The following is a 15,118-nucleotide window of genomic DNA, read 5'->3' on the forward strand; positions in this document are numbered from 1 at the left end:
CTTCCAGCACTGGAAAGTTTGAAGACTGTATTGGATAAGCTCCAGCCAGGACTGTTTCAGCTGCAGCTGATCCCACTGTGGGCAGGGGATGGATTTAGCTGCCCTGGGGGAGGAAGGGAGTGTTCTTTCCAAACTCTCTTTTTGCCCTTTCGATTTGATGCATGATATTAGACACTGATACTGGGGCTGTGGTTACTCACCCTTGCTCGTGAGGCATTTTTGGCTCTCTCCTTATAGGACATGCTGTGAAAAAGTCATAGAACTGGGGACAGAGTCTTCCCTGTAGCTAAAGCTGATGCTGGGGCAGAGGGAAGGGAATGCAAGTCCTTGATTCAGAAGGAGCTGCAAGCTGGACCCTACCATGGCTGAAATTAGACCATCTCCCAGACTGATTTAAAATGTACAATCTTGGAAAAAGCAGCTTATCAGCTTGCAGAGGTTGTTATTTAGTTGGAGATGTGTCTTTAGTTTGAACACTGGGGCTAGAACTTACCTATCTTATTGAGTGATGATTGGGAATGTCAGCTTAGGAGAGGAGGTCTGGGGACAAAAGAGGTTTCCCATTGTGCAGAAATAAAGAGAAGGCTCAAAATTTGCAGGGAACCTGTTCTCTGCACTTCCATTTAATTTCTCTCCCCTCCTGTGAAAATAATGTGTGAAATCTGGAGAAGCCACTTGGAGCCAAAGGATGTAATCGACCCTGACACAGTAAAACACTTCCCTGTGAAATCCTGCCTGCAGCCTGTCCAGGGAGGATTTGCTCCATGGCTCATTGCACTCTCAGCTGGCATTTTGCTTCAGCTGCTCTTTGCACCTGCAGCAGTGGGGGCAGTGGGAGGAGCTGCCAGTGGAGCCCACAGCACAAGTGAGGTGGCACTGAGGAGATGTGTTTCATTCTGTGGACAACTCACACCTGATGAAGCCACTCAAGTGAGAGGAGGAGTGGGTACTTTGCAGGCACAAACTTGCACAGGTGGGAGGTGCACTGATTGATGCCCCCAGCAGAGTGTGAGCTCGCCCATCAATATCCACTGCAGCTGCTTCTGCCATGTCTGATGTCCCTGGGGAATCTCCTCCTTGTGTTTGAAGAGCCTCTGCTTTGTCTCTTCTCCAAGTTTTCTGATCACTGTATCAATGAAGGGAGAAAGAGAAATAAAACACAGCTGGTTAGGACACTGGCCTGGAAATCTCAAGCATTTTTTCCCAAGCTCTGCTTATCTCTGATGCTCAGCCCAATCCTTGACTCTAAGGGGATTGTATGCATACCACTCTTGTTTTGGGATCCACTTGCAAGCATGACTGGTTCTTGGCCCCTTAGCCAGTCTTGTGAGCCTGTTCTGACTCTTATTAGGGGATGTAGCCTGTCCCTGATCCAGCCCATGTGACAGTGAAGTCTCCTCCCCCATTCTGGACTGCTCTGTTGGCTGCTGGTGACGGCTGCAGGGTTAAGGCAGGGCAGTGACATCTTTTGGGCCCCCACTCCAGCTGATGTTGCTTGGAGGTCTCATCCTTTTTAACCCCTAGTTGCTGAATCCTAAGCATATGTGGGCCAGACAGGGAGAACAGCACTGCTCTCTGTCCAAACAGCATTTCCAGATCAGAGCTTTGCTGTCATTTCCCTCTGCTGTCCACAAAGGAGAGAGTTGCCATAAAATGATCACACCTGGTAGTACAACTTCCTGATGTATCTGTGAAGAGATCCTGATGTTCAACCCAGCAACTGGCAACCATCAACGTGAGGAGTTCCAAATGAAATACATTCCTGTGCAGCTTTCAGTCCTTTGACAGAGATATTTCCCAGTGTAAAGCTGCCATGAAAATGTAATCCAAAAACATTAGCCTACATTTCCAACCCGTGGTGCTAGGAACATGGCTGCAAAACCCAGGAATGAAGCAAATGCACCTGGAGTGATTAGATTCTCGTTCTGACTTTTTTCCCCATATGTACTAGCTGTTAGGCAAGAACTGAATGATGCTCAATTCATCATCTCAAAAAAGGGCAGTGTGGGAGACAGGAATAGGAACATCACAGAGAGATGTAACATTACCCCAGCAGGTGAAACTGTGAGCCTGCAGTCACCCCTTGAAAAGAGGGAGGACAAGAAATTGTGTTCTTATACAGAAACAAGGAGGCAACTGAGTGTTGAGCCCCTTTATCCAGATGATGTGTACAGACATTGCTCCAGGAGCACCTGCAGGTCCAGCATTTCATTCCTGTTGGAGAACCATGGAATATCTCCAACTTTTGAAGAACACCAGAAGAAGGTTTTAAACTGATGGATCAAATTTTGGTTGTTTCCGGATTTATTTTTGTGTGTGTGTGTGTGTTTTTTTTGGTGGTTTTGGCTTTTGGTTTTTTGTTTGTTTGTTTGTTTTGTTGTTGTTGTTTTTGTTGTTTGTTTGTGCTTTTGTTTTTTTTTTTATTGTTAGGATTTTTGTTGTTGTTTTGTTTGTTGGTTTTTGATGTCTGTGAGCCCAGGCTGAGTTGGGACTCTTGGGCTGGGTTCCAGTTCTAATATGAGAACAATTTGCTTTTTGCTGATGTGCCTGCAGGCAGGGATGCCCACAGCAGGCAGGGCAGGTCAGAGGGGATGTGGCTGCCACTCAGCATGTTGCCTTGCTGTAGCCTACATCTGGCTTTCACTTTGTCCTTGAAACAAGTTAGTGGTAAGTTGAATGACAAGTATTTCTTTGCTTTTTTTTTTCATTAGGTTTACTGAAGAAATAAAGATTATATACTGTGACCTCTGCCTGCTGGTCCCCCAACTAGCTCATGGCCATTTTTAAATAAACTTTACATATAGGGAGAGTTGTTAAAGGTATTACAAGTTCATAAACAATGTAAAAATCTCTGCCTGGGCAGGGAAGAAATAAAGGTAAGTAATTTCCCACCCAGTTTCAGCCAGCCAGCTCTGGCTGCGATACTTGGTGGGAATCCAGGCTTGCTTAATCCTGCTGCTCACAGACCTTCTGACTTTGGCTTTTGCAGGTGCAGTTCTAGGAGTGAATTTAGGGTTACAGAAGCATGATCCATGGGGTTTTTCAATTTGCTAGAAAAGAGGATGCTTGAAATATCAGCAGGGAGGCTTTGCAGGCAAGAGTTTCATCCTCACCAGATGGAACTGATGGATTTGATGGTTTCCTTGGTAGCAAGGAGCAAGGAATCATGTTAAGATTAGGGAACACAACCCAGCCTCATCACTGGGCTGAGCTGGAGGGAATGGAAGGATCAGCAGAAGTGGATGTATGCTCACTAAAGCCCTCACTGCTGTGGTTATCCAACTTGTGCTGCTTCTCCTCCGAAAGGAAGAAGGGAAAACTTTCCTGAAGGGAAATCTTGTGGACAATCACACTCTCCTCGGAGAACCTCGCTTGCTTGGCTCTGCTTTTCTTCCAACAGACAAAGCTGGGTGGACATAAGTCAAAAGGGGCAAGTGGAGTGTATGAAACAGGCTATTTCAATATGTGTATTAGGGGAATATCAGAAAGTTCTTTGCAGCAGCCAGGAGATTCCAGATTTGGCTACAGGACTACAGTCCATAAAAGTTGCTGGGATAGCTCTGGTTCTTTTTCCCCCAAGAGAGGAAATCTTTTTCTCTGTCTCATTTGCTGTTTCTACTGATGCCAGATTTCCCTATGTGAATGCATTTCTTTTCCTTCACACCCTCAGATAGACTTTCCATTGATTGCTGCCCAAATTTGTGTCCTTTATATCCTGGAACTCAGCTCTGAAATAACCTCCTTCCAAATGAAAAGGCGGGGTGAGGAGCTAAAAAGGTGTGGGTTTCACTTTTTTATCAATTACAGTGCTTCCCAGGTTATGTGGTTAGAGAAGTGCAGAGCTTAGGAAAAATCCAGGCTGAGGACCTGGCCCCAGCATCAAGGATTTCCTTTCTGAGATGAGCTGTTGCTCTGCTCTCCAAAGTAAGGATCTCCCACTGTTTTATGTGATTGTATTGATTTTTTTTTTTATGTCACACACCTCATTTGAGGGGCATCTGCTCAGAGTTTTCTCATGGAAAGTGCAATCATTTTCTGGAACGTGTTGCTGCGGAGTATTGCTGAATCCAGGCACTTAACAAAATTCAAAGGGAGGTCGGATATTTGTATGGATCACAACATTAGTCTGGACCCATAAGGGATTATGCTAACAGGTTTTGGAGCAGATCTGAGTAGTGCTTTCAGGCCTTAGCTGTTCTTTTAGGAGGAGGAGGCCCATGTGTTTAAGAGGTTGTGGTCCTTCCCCAGCAGAGCCTTGTGTTGCATATGAATCAGTCCGTCCGTCCGTCCATCCATCCATCCATCCATCCATCCATCCATCCATCCATCCAATGGTCAGTCTCCAGCAATCCCACACACATCAGTGTCCAAACATAGAGCTGGTGAGTGCTGTGCAGTGAGTGCTGGTGGCTGCAGGTTTGGTGGCTCCCAGTCACCCAGGTCAAAGTGGCCAGGCTTGAGGGAGTAAGTCAGAACCAATCTGCTTGTTTTCTCTTTTCCTCTATTTTCCAATTTATGCCTGATTTGCTACTGCCCAGCCCTATAAAGGGGAAGGGTGATGATGGTGGTGTGTTTCTCCACTCCTAATACCATTTAACTAATATTTATTGTTTTACCAGCCAACTTCCATGTGTTTTGAGGGGATGCTCTGCCTTTTTGAAGGCCCTTCTGTTTATCTTGGCTTCCCTCTGGCAACATTTTTTACCAGAATGCCTCCTAAGCACACCTACATCATCTCTGCCTGCCTTTTTGGGTAATCACAGCACTGATACATATGAAATTGTGTCTGGCTGTGTCATCAGTGCTAGAAAGCACCCACATACCCCCACTTGCTGTGCTGTTTAAATAAGCTTTTATTGTGGTTCAAGGGAAGCTATTATTAATTTTACACTGCTCAATGTGTTTATAATTTGTGGGTGCCACAGGTATCTGCCTCATCTGAGCAGGATTTTGTGTGTGGGTGCCTCGGCATCGCTCCGGGTCGGGTTTCATCATCTCTGAGTGCTGCGGGAGGGAGCCAGAGCCTGCGGGGAGCAGAAGCGGGTTCGCATCCTCCCCTGGGCTCCCCCAGCCGGATCCTGACGCCGCTCGGTCTCGGCTCTGACACGCCGCGGTCCCGGCAGAGGGCACTGACAGACAGACGGATGCGGAGCAGGATGGGTGGATGCACAGCCCACGCCGAGCGCTGTTCTGCTCCTCTCCCGGGCCGGTTCAGCCGGAGCAGAAGCGCCGTGCCCGGCTGGAGGCGGCGGGGTTTCTCCAGCCCGTAAAACCTGAGCTTGGCCTGGCTCTGTGCTGGGATGGGGTGTCGTGGGGGGAAGGGTTTAAAGAGGTCCCTGCACGATGCTAGTCCCTGCTCAATTCTTAGGGAGGATTTCTCTTTTTGGCATAGTCTATTTAGAACCAGTGTTTCAATGTGGGCTGCGGGGGAACAGATGAAATCCCATGTTCTGACCATAGATTTTTGCCTGAACAAGTACACCGAGAGCAGATTGCTGACTGAGACCTTGGAAGATGGTGCCAGGAGAAAACTGCCACCCTACCATATGCATAAATGTAATAACATATTTTTGTTCTTTGACTAGCCACCTCCTCCTCCTCCCGTCAGATTCTCTGGTCACAGACTCTGTGCCTCAAAGAATTGCACTCAGGCACCAATAAGCACCAACAAAACCTGTGTGCTTTGCCAAGGAACCCACTGGTCAGTGAAATTTGAAGCAGGACAGCTGAAATAAAACCTTCAGTATTAACCTATTAAAAAATTCCAGGAGAGTCTTTCTACAAATTGACTGTCTCCTGGTTTGCCTTGAATACTGCAGTGTCCTCCTTATGCTGCAGCTGCTCTTGTGAGGTCTCAAAAGACATGCAGCTCCAGGCCTGGTTAGCATTTAGATGGGAGACCTCCAAGAGCTTTGGCTGGTTGAGAAACAAGTATTGGAGTTTCAGTAAGTGGCATTTTCCTGTCCTGAGTCATTGTTGAACACGCGCCCGTTCCAGCAGCAGAAGATCTCATTCTTCAGTGCTGTCATTCTGGCACCCAAGAGCTCTCCAAAGCTAAAGCCCATCTTGTCAACACCAGATGCACTGAGATACTCTGGGTGTTTGTTAAAGAGGAGAGACACATGTGCAGGACATGGTCCTGGCACCCATCACAGTGTTCAGAGATGGATGGGACCTTGGAATTCAAGAATTGAGCAAAAATTACATTTTTAATACAGCAAGGGTCGGGTTGGGTGATACCAGAGGAAGGAACTTTTGAAGGAGGGGTTCAGATCTCCCTGTGCTTCTCCCTATTCCTTGAGAGCATCAAATTGACAGTAGCTGTCCTGACCCTTCCCTCCAAGGGTTGCTAATAGCAGCCTCACTTCTCTCACCGTGCCTGTTGCTCTTACAGATGTATCACTTGCTGTCTTCTGAAAACACAACATCTGTCCAGTCTGTGTTTCCCCCAGACTCTTCCAGGTGGGAATCATTACTGCTGATTTACACCTGATGATTCAGAGCAGAGGATGGAGAAGATGAGGATGTTCTCCTGAAACAGGAGCAGGACAAACTGCACCTGGACAGTTTCTTTGCTGGAACGAGCTGGATGTCTGGAGGGGGCCAAGCTCCATAAGCTAAGGGATTCATCTTGGTGAGACAAAAGACAGTGTTTTATTGCCAGAAATTTATTGCATGGAAACTTTCCAGCGACATCCTGAAGGTCACCAGAAGCTTCACATATTCACAACTGTTTTCAGGGTACAATATGGAGCAATGGTAGGTTATTATTTTAGAGCAAAGCAGCTGTATGACATGGATCTTTCTTTTCTTCCTGTGGTTCTGTATCATCCTAAAGTCTTACAGCTCCAAGATGTCAGTGTGATGGCTCTGGGCAGGGTGACATACAGTCAGAAGACACCCTGCACACAGCAGGTATGGAGCTGGGTACCTTTCTCTGAAATACATAAAGCAGAGGGGAGGGTGATTCTGGCAGTTCCTGCAGGGCTGGGGACAGCCTGACCCCTGTGGCCTGATCCTAATCACCCTGTACTCCAAAATGGTTCATTGAACAGAAATTACACTCACCAATGTGTTCACCTGCAGAGGTTTCCCACTGGTGGGGACTTACCTGGTGACTGCTGGTGCTTCTGAGAGGGTGCAATTTCAGACCATTTCCATGGGCTATTTGCAATGTTTTCCATCTTCAGTAGAAACAAGGAGCCAAACAACAGATTTTCCCTGATTTCATCCTCAGACTGATGTGGGTGGAGAGGCTGTATGAATTATTGAGGACACAGCTGACATTTTGTGGGGTTCCCAGGAATTCGGCGTGGGCGCCTTCAGCCTGGGCTGTTTTGTTTTAAAAGCAAACGTGAGCTCCTGGCCCTGGCCCTGTGGGATGCTGATACCACCTGGCAGAATGGCTGTGCTCAGATCAGGGGGACTGTATGTGTTTAATTTTGAGCTGGAGGAGGAGAACTATGGTGAGTCCTGGGTCAGTGACAATGAGGTCTGGAGTCCAGATGTGCGGAGCCTGGCAGTGTGAGATGGGAAGGCTGTTTAGAGAAGAGCATTTTGGAAGTCTGGGGGAGTGCACAGTGGGATACTAGATCTCAAATTAAATCTTCAGCCAAAAAGGGAGGAATCTAGCAGCAGTTTTATCAGGCTGGGCTACTGCAGGAATTGCTTTAGTTGCTGGCCAGGAGTGTTACTGAGAAATTGGATCCTGCAGCAGCCTTATCTGATGGATCAAGGGAACAGCTTCCAGATTTTGCAAAGTGGCTCCTCTCAGTATGAGGCAGTGGGGCAGTGAGCTGGCTTGGGATTGCTGTGTGAGCTTTTGAAGGTGTCCAGAGTTGAGCAGTGCATTCAACTGAAGGTTGTGCCTGTCTGGAAGGAACACTGCAGAGGCAGCAGAGACACATTACTGCTTAAAATCTGCAGAGCTTCTGTTGGTTTTGAAAGCTGAATTATCCTTATTGGTTTACCCCCATGGGTGGGGTTGGTGAGGCACTGGGACTGGTTGCCCAAAGAAGTTGTAGATGCCCCATCCCTGGAAGTGTTCAAGGCCAGGTTGGATGGGGGCTTGGAGCAATCTGGTCTGGTGAGTGTCATCCCTGTCCATGGCAGGGGTGTTAGACCTGGTGATCTTTAAGGTCCCTTCTGCCTCAAGCCAGTCTGATTCCATTGAAAACAGGAAGGAGGTTCTGCAGCAAATGGTGCTCCTGAGATACAAAATCTCATGCTTCAATGTTGGTCAGTCACACAGTCGGCTTCTCAGAAATGAGTGTGAGGTGACTGTGGTGACTGGCTGGAGCACCAGGAAGCATCTCCTGCTGCAAGGTTGCCTCTGCACGTTACCCAGTCCATTGCTGTTGCTCTTGGCAGTTGTTTAGTGCCTTCTGTGACAAGTATTCTCATGGCTGCTGTGCCATGGATGAGGGATCCATTTCCAGAACAAAACCTAAGCACTTTCCAGCACCATGACTTACTCTGAGTGCAGTGTGAGAAATGAGCAATGCCAAAATGAACAATGTCAAAATGTGTCTTGAGTCTTTTGCAAAGACTGTGGCTGTGAATAGGCAAACCAGACACTTCTGGTGTGCGTGTGCTTTTTTTTCTGCTCATGCTGCTCTTGGTGTGCCTCACGTGGAGAGAACCATGATAATTTTTAAACTAGATATTTAAATATTTTATTCCATTAAAGCAGGAGTAAAAAGGAAGTAAAAAGCCAGCAATACAGAGAAAGACATTGCCCACTGACAGGCAGGAAGGCACCTTGCTGGTGGGAGCCATGGTCCGTACAAATCTCAGGTATTTTCAGGAGCAAACAGCAGCTGGGTGGATTTGAGGGATGTGAATTTTGAATTAAGCATTGAAAGTTTTGGATATGACCCTCCCATTCAAGAGAGAGGACCTGCAACTGGTTCCCTGTGGAGGTTGCAGCTCCTCCCTGGTCTCAAGGGGTTTTCCACAGGTAGCACCTTCAGATATCTTTGTGTTACAGAGATGTTCATGTAGGAGCTCTTTGGTGCTAAACTGAAGGTTTCAGCTTAGGTTCACCCACTAGCTCAGGTTATTAACTTTGAAGCAGCATCAAAGTTCCCTCTGAAGTCAATAGAGATGAGTTGCTCTAGACCTAAGGTTTGAATTGTCTCCACAGGCTGTAAAGAAAACACAGAACAGTGAGACACCTTGCTAAAAATACAGAGGGATGGGATGACTCCAATCCCAAGTCCTCAGCACTCTTGACACTTGTAAAGCCCACCATCCATAATTTTTGGCCATTTCTCTTTCAAGACTACATCATTAATAATGCTTATCCCCACAGACCTTGGTGAGGCCCAGAATCCCATCCCACAAGGTGTTACACCAACACAGCTTGTTGCCATCCTGTTCCTCAGGGATGATCAAAGTGTCCCTGTGAGTCTTGTAAAGGTTTGGGTTTGCTGTTATGGATTGCTGACATCAATGATGATAAACCCTGAGCTTCAGCTCTAGTATCTCTGATGGATAGCTGGGCTAGGGACCTGTGCTGAACCTGGCTCCCATGTCACCCTCCCTCCTCTCACACCCTAGTCCCAGGCCCTGGCTCACTGCAGAGGACCTAGTAAAGAACAGTGGTCTTAAAACAGTATCCTACAGAGAAGCAAGGCTTCTGCAGAGAACCATGTCCCTGCACCCCAGGACCACAACGCAGCATCTCAGCTCTGCCCTGGGAGCACCTCCTTTTGTTCAAAGCCATTGTGTCCTGCTAGAGAGCTCCCAGGAAAGCCTTGGATTTCAAGAGTGGGTGTTGTGGGGACCTTTCTGCCAGCAGGTGTGGGGCAAAAGGCCAGATGACACCTCAGAGCAGAGCAGGGAATGGGGCAAGCCCTTACAAGGGAATGTACAGTATGCAGGGCACACGCAGGCAGTGTCCCTCAGCCAGTACAGTAGCAGCCTGGAATAGTTTGGCTGGGTAGCCCTGCATGAGGGAACAGTCCTGAAATAGGTTGATAGCCCTGATGTTATTTTTGTTGTGCTGGAAACCACAGCCCTGGCATCCTGAGTGGCTGCAGGCTCCCAGGTGGCTGTGCTGGGGCTGGTGCATCCTGATGTGGGAGGTGAGGATGTCACCTTCCAGCTGGGAGAAGAGTGGGATTTAGAGGCAAATGGTGGAAGATTTGTAAAAATGAGCTTGCAGTGCTCTGTTGAGGAGCAATATGAGCATGGGTTGGGAGATCAGTAACTTAGGATGCTGAGGGCCAGAGATGAAATAGAGAGGCCCAGAAAGGGATCCCTGTCCCTTCTTGCACTGCTCCATTGTGTGCACAGCAGGCAAAGCTGTGCTCCTCTGCTGCAGTCACCTTTGTGTCTAAAATCCACACAACACAGTAGATGCTTCTGTCAGAGCCACCATCTTGAAATACACCTCAAATTGTAAAATACCTCCTAAAATGTCAGTCTCCACAGGGAACTGACCAGTGGCCAACCAAATTTCTGTTTCAGTCAAAGACTGTCCCAAAAGCAATCCTAGGGCTGTAGCCTTAAATCACTTAGGACCACAGAGTTTATGAGGTCTGTAGAAACTTTCTGACCTCAGTGATTCATTTTTAGCCAAAAAGCTCTGGTTTTTAGATCTCAGCATGAGGCAAACTTTAGCAGGAAAATAGTTCAACACTCAAAAGCAAATTTTACAGAAAAAAAGGTGTTAAGCCTAAAATTTCATATAGGAAAGTTGGGAGGAAGGCTGTGCCAAGCTCCACGTATGAAGCAGGCTCTGACTTACTGGGTCCTCAAAATAAGTGGCCATTTTTATAAGGTGACAATGATTTCCAGATTGAATGTTCCTGCCTGCTGTGGGTGGGGATGAAATGGGCCAATTTGCTGTCATTGGGCTCCAAAGTGGATCCGTCTTTCTCACTGCATCTGAAAGACAAGCAGAGCAAAGACTTTGAAATTGAGGGACTTTTGGGTCCTCAGATGGCTTCAAATAGTTGTGCTTAAAGACATGGCATTTCTAATTACTGAGGTGCCTGCACAGTGACAGCAAAGTGACACATGACCATAAAGTAGAGAAATATCTCCAGAAATAGAAGCACATTTAGCTGCAGCACGTTCTTCTCCCATGCTCCTTTATATATAATATGAAAAGGCACGGAGGGATCACCTCCTTTCCTCCTTCTTGAGACAGTTCCTTGGGCAGATTTGGGGCTCGTTATCCTCTGTGGGAGGGTATGGAGAAAGGGGTGTTCTTTGGGTGCTTAGGAGATGTTCCCATGCAGGAATATTTGAGGATCTCATGTTCGTGTGGCTCCCTGGTGAGGCAGAGGAGGCAGTTCCTGTGTTAGAACAGGGAGCTGAAAAATGAGTGTTTCAGATGAATACAGGGAGAGGAGGGGCCTGTAAGGAACTCATAGTTTTCATGATATTCCATCTATGAATTCCCCATCTACAGCTCTTGGAATGAAATGCCATGGCTCATTTATTCTTGTCACTATTGTGAGCTGCTGTGAACACTCTCAGATTAAATTATACTTTGTTAAAACACCATCAACACTGACTCAAGAAGAAAAATATTCATGGGTTTGTCCTGCTCCTCAAACAGTTTAGTTCCTTTGCAACCAGCATCCAGGTTTCTCTTGCAATTTCTCATCCTCCTTAGGAAGGACAAAACCCCTCCTGTGACCCTTCCAGTGAACTTTCTGCCTGGAAGCCCCAAAGCTGTGACTTTCTTTAGAGCCTGAAGGGGCCAGGTCTGGATTGTGTCAGACAGGATGTCCTGGGACTTGAGGTCTTAAGAAGTGATGGACAGGGGAAAAAAAACCCCAAAAACAACTGAACAAGAAAATGAAAACCAAAAAAGGGAAAAAAAGAGTAATTTTTATTTTCTTTCCCAAAGGTCTCCTTAACACCATTTCATTTTGAAACAGAATGTGAAAGAGCCATGTGCTGGAATGGGAAAATTGTCTCAATTCACAAGTGTGGGGTTAGCTCCTGGCCTCACACAGTGTTTCTCCAGGGCACTGGATGAGGAGGGGAATGTCTTTGGGCAACCCAAAATGGAGAGGACTTTCAAATATTCCATGCCTTCATCTTTCTTGGGAGGAGTGGGAGCACTCCTGAAGTCTGCAAACCGAATACATCTGAGATGAAAGTGTTTTTGGAATAAATATTAAACTAGTCAGATATGGGCTATTGCATGGTGGATTATTGCACAGCTGCAAGAGTGCATTTCTCTCTGTTGTCAACAGAATAAAATTCACTTCTTTTCCTCTAGATGCACTTGTAGATGTGGTGGAGCTTTTTGTGGCTCTTTTGGTACCAGGAGAATTACACAAAACAGTTTCTCTCTGATGGTTCCACATTCACCTTCTCTTAAATCTAATGCAATTCCTCACATTTCTGGTCTCCAATGGTCAAAAAGATCCTGAAAATACTTGTCCATCATGGAATGGAAGAAGAGTTGGTGGGGTTTTATGTAAAATGATTCTATGCCTGTGAGAACAGCCATGGGTTTTTATTGAAAAAACACATGTAATGAGTGCTATGAGCATCCTCAAGACTGAACCTAAAAGTATGGAAAAATATGATAGGGGATGTGATGGGAAGAGTTTATTTACCCTCATTGGGGATGACTGGGATAATACAGCTGGCGTAGATGTGAAAGATAATGTAGCCTGGAAGTGTTTACAGAATGAATTTGAGTTAACCTGAGTATGGTTTAGGTATCTCAGGGATATCAGGGAACTTGTATTTCATATATATTTATGCATCATACAAAATTAAGCATGAATCTACCTCTGCAATTCTCTTTGCAACAGGGTCGTGGTGGGCATGAGCACAAATTTGGTTACAAAAATGGCCAAACTCATGGAAAAATTTATAGTGGGCTTTTTACCCTGACCTACATTTCCAAACATGGACACTTTGATGGGACCTCAGTGTGGTGCTGTTGACACATCTAAGGGATGGGATGCCATCCAGAGGGACCTCCCCAGGCCCCCCAGCCCCTTGGGGACTGCATACACTTAGCACACAGCCCATGGGAATCTCATGCAGTGTAACAAGGCCAAGTGCTGCTGTTACACCTGAGTCAGGGCAATCCCTGCTATCAGTCCAGGCTGGGGGATGAACAGACCAAATCCAGCCCTGCCAAGAAGGCTTTGGAGGTGCTGCTGGATGGAAGACTGGACACGAGCACAGGCAGCCCAGAAAACACCCGTGTCCTGGGCTGCATCCAAAGCAGGGTGGGCAGGTTGAGGGAGGGGATTCTGCCCCTCTGCCCCACTCAGGTGAGACCCCACCTGCAGAGCTGCCTCCAGCTCTGGGGCCCAGCACAGAAAGGACCTGGAGCTGCAGAAGTGAGTCCAGAGGAGGCACCAACGTGGTCAGAGGGATGGAGAACCTCTCCCATGAGGAAAGGCTGAGAGAATTGGGATTGTTCAGCCTGGAAAAGAAAAGCTTCAGCGTGACCTAAATCCCTTCAGTACCTGAAGGAAACTTGCAGGAAAGATGGGGCAAGACTTTTGACAAGGGCATAAAGTTACAAAACAAGGGGTAATGGCTTCAAACTGAAAGAGAGTAGGTTTATATTAGATATTAGGAAGAAATTCTTTGCTGTGAGAGTCAGAAGGTACTGGAACAGGCTACTCAGGGACACAGGAACAGACTGCCCCATCCCTGAAGTGCTCATGGCCAGGCTGGATGGCTCTGAGCAACCTGGTCTAGTGGAAGATGTCGTGTCCCTGCCTATGACAGGGGATTTGGAATGAGATGATTTTCAAGGTCTCCTTCCAACCCAAACCATTTAGTGATTCTGTGATGACATTGGGACATCTTAGGTCAAGTCTAATATGTATATCTATGTCTCTATTTACCTGTGTGTCCAGTATATTGACACCTCCACATTCATGTAAGAATGTGGGATGTAGGAGTAGGAAGGATCACTTGGATGCATGCTGTGACCTTTGCTGTTTCAAACACACCGATGTACAGCCACTCCCATGCCCACCCCACATCTTCATTAATTTAGCCAGATCCATCTGACTGAAAACCACTTTTTGTCATGTAGTCCCTATTGGAAGCCTGTTCTAGGCAAGAGCTTCTCAGAGGGTTGTTTTCTCTCTCTAATTTTTTGCTTAATTTATTCCTGGCCTCTTCATACCCGTTTGTTCCTGTGCCAACATTGTCTTTTAGCTTCAATAGCTCAGCTGCCTCTCTGATGCTTGCCCCAATGTATTTATAGACAGCAACCATGTCTCCTCTCAGCTTTCTGTTCTGTGGCCTAAATGAGCTTTTTTGGCAGATGACTACCTAGGGAGCAGAGATGTGCAGACACATCTCAGCTGGCCTGGCAGTGGCTGGCGCCCACGGCAGCCCCAGGGTGTCAGGGCAGAGTGAGCTGAGTGTGGCAGAAGCAGACCCAACAAAGAGCTGCAGGGCAACCTGAGCAGCTGATGTCCCTGCTGGCACGTCCTGGGCAGCAGTGCTGGAGTCACACTGCTGTGCCCAAAAGCTGTTGTTAACAGCTGAGGAAGAAGCTGTGCTGGTACTTCAGGAACCGTGCACAAACCACTGGTGAGGGTCCCCAAAGCCAAATGTTTTACTTTTTCTCCAAGAAGTTTAAGAAGTGGTGCAAGCATGAGATTAAACTGATGTTTCTATTCAGAGATGCCTCTTTTCCTCCCACATCACTCAGCTGGAGAGGTGGTGCACTCCAGGTGGCTTTTAAAAGAATATACTGAAGCCTGTCCCATTCTCTCCAGTCTTGGTGGGACACATTGATGGAAAAAGAGGCACAAACTGTGGGAAACAAGAGGTTTCTGCCCATCTTTTACTTATTCTGGTGTCTACACACAGTTCTCTAGGCAGGGTGTGAAGAGATGGAGAGCATGGCTTTGCCACTGATGCATTAGGTTACCCTGTGACAGCTATTGCACCTCTCTTTGCTTTCTCATCACACCTTTGGCCTGTATCCCCCCTGGGGACTGCCTACACTCAGCAGACAGCCCACAGCACCACAGGGACCCTGCTTTCGGCTTCCTATGACCTTCTCCAGCAATGCCAGCAATCACTTCCTGTGTTGTTTATTGTTCCCCTCTGCCTCTGAACCAGCTGCTCGCATTGCAGAATTTACAAGGGCTGATGGTAT

This window comes from Zosterops lateralis (genome assembly GCF_965231275.1).
Source record: "Zosterops lateralis genome assembly, chromosome: 5".
Taxonomy (NCBI): domain Eukaryota; kingdom Metazoa; phylum Chordata; class Aves; order Passeriformes; family Zosteropidae; genus Zosterops; species Zosterops lateralis.